Genomic DNA, 2,709 nt, shown 5'->3' with positions numbered 1-2,709 from the left:
TTTGTGCACCGTACACGTTGATGTTTGTATGAAAAAGTACCCTACCTAGGGACGCGTATAGCAAATTTGTACCCCCGGGCATGTTGTCGATTGACATTCTGGTTGCACTTTTCATCATCTAGGGTGCGTTCCTGACACGTTTTGAGGGGTTTTAGCAAAAAAAAAAAATTTCGACTACTCGAGCTCTCTGGCCCGTTCGGTGCACATTTTTGAAAAAAGCTAGGGAGCTGCCCCTAGGTTCGGGGTGTCACAAAATGTTGAAAAGTGGTCGAAAAACCACTATCCAGAATCGGATGTAGAATCATTAGACGAACTTAAAATTGTTCTACGACACCCATCTGCGACGTTTAGTATTCGAGATATATAACACTTTGTAGGTCTGACCGAGCAATTTTTGTTCCGCGCACTTTGTGCACCGTACACTTTGATGTTTGTATGAAAAAGTACCCTACCTAGGGACGCGTAGAGCAAATTTGTACCCCCGGGCATGTTGTCGATTGACATTCTGGTTGCACTTTTCATCATCTAGGGTGCGTTCCTGACACGTTTTGAGGGGTTTTAGCAAAAAAAAAATTTTCGGCTACTCGAGCTCTCTGGCCCGTTCGGTGCACATTTTTGAAAAAAGCTAGGGAGCTGCCCCTAGGTTCGGGGTGTCACAAAATGTTGAAAAGTGGTCGAAAAACCACTATCCAGAATCGGATGTAGAATCATTAGACGAACTTAAAATTGTTCTACGACACCCATCTGCGACGTTTAGTATTCGAGATATAGCACTTTGTAGGTCTGACCGAGCAATTTTGTACTAAAATGTATGGTGAACATGTAATTCATTAAATAACATTGACTTGCATCGTGCCCTACTTCATCGGCACAGCTGTTATTGACTATCTTTAGTGGAAATGGATTGAGTTTGACCATTTTAAGCCCATTTCCTATGCCGTGCACCAACATTGTGTACCGATCAGGGAAAGTACGCTACGTACGCGTTCATGGATGTCGATGTTGGTACAAGTTGCCGGTCGGGATAGCCGTGCACCAAAACTGTGTACCGATCAGGGAAAGTACAAGACGGAGGGTGCAGCTCGAGCGTACGCGTTCATAGATGTCCATGTTGGTACACTTGCACCAAAATTGTGTACCAATCAGGGAAAGTACAACACGGAGGGCGCAGCCCGGGCGTACGCGATCATGGATGTCCATGTTGATACAATCTACGTGTACGTTCTTAGTTTTTGTATCAAAAGTTGCAATTAAGTGCTTGTATGCTTAAAATGCTTATCTCAACCGGTCACCTTTTGGCCTGTCCTTTTATAACAGAAACCTAGAAAGATACTCGATATTTTTGTGTTGTTCCATTAGCCCGGGACGACGAAATGAGCTATGTGCACATCGTGCAGAAAACTGTCTTCGCCACGCATGTTTTTGTCTATCCACTCATATAATCACCCACATTTGTGTTCAACACGGACGGCGCAGCCCGAGCGAACGCGTTAATGTTTATGTTTGTACACACTGCTTGTACGATTCTAGGATTTGGTAATTGCGTCACAGTGCCCGACCGTCGCGGACACCATTCTTGGACAGAAGTCCTAGTACGTAGAGTACTTTCCCTAGGTATGTGCTCGTTCGTGACTATCGTTGCGTGCTTACGGACACGCTTGGGTATGTTTACCATACAAGGTTTACTAGGGAAACCTGGGAAGGACGCTTGCCCTCCCGTCGCGGACACCATTCTTGGAAAGAAGTCCTAGTACGTAGCGTTCCTTATTTTACTTGATCAGTTTGTAATGCATTCGCTTTGTTCCATCGACTTCTGCTACTGCTCACTAAGGGGTGTTCGTTTGCGATGTGTACGATAAGCAACTGTCTATCCTAACCAGCAGTTAATCAACACTTTTCACCCAAGTCATAGGAACATAGAGTACTTTTCCTAATCGGTACACAATTTTGGTGCACCTCTAACCTGGCCGGCACTTTATCGTTACGTTTTGTGCATAACCTAGGGACGTGGTGTAAGTTTCATGATTTTTATGTTTGATTCGGTTTATTATGATTGAAAACTACGCTACGTCCCAGAAATTTGAACTCGACTACTTCCTCCATGTGGCGCCAAAAGCTACTGGGCAACGCCTAGCTAATGCCCCATTTGTACTTCAATTTGCATAATCAATTTTGAAAAATACGCTAAGTCCCAGAAATCTGAACTCGAATACTTTTGCCACGTGGCGCAAAAAAGCTACTGAGAAACGCCTAGCCTTTTACCCATTTATAATTTAGTTTTCGTTATTAGTTTTGAACAATACGCAAAGTTCCAAGAATCTGAACTCGAATACTTTTTACATGTGCCGCCAAAAGCTACTGAGCAACGCCTAGGTTGATACATTTTTGGTACATGGAGTGTATGCATGCAGGATTACTGCCGTGCTGGACCGAAAAATCGAACTTGCTACTAGAACGTAAAGTAATTCCCCTAGATAGGTGCTTTTGCATACCTCTGATCGACCACCATGCAACACGCGTAGCGACACGCGTAGCTAGGCTTGCCCAACCAAATTTCCTACTATAGCACCAAATTGCACACTTTCAGGGGTATAATTTGGTACCGTGTACCGTGCATGGTACAAGTATCAGCAGCTCGTGCAATTTATTTTGCATCGTGTTGCGGTTGCTGGTGCGTCGGGATAGGAGTATTTCGAGACTTTCGCCAAG

Source organism: Anopheles gambiae, assembly GCF_943734735.2.
Source record: "Anopheles gambiae chromosome X unlocalized genomic scaffold, idAnoGambNW_F1_1 X_unloc_142, whole genome shotgun sequence".
Lineage (NCBI taxonomy): Eukaryota > Metazoa > Arthropoda > Insecta > Diptera > Culicidae > Anopheles > Anopheles gambiae.
The sequence above is the reverse complement of the archived record's forward strand: the minus strand, read 5'-3'. Positions refer to the sequence as shown.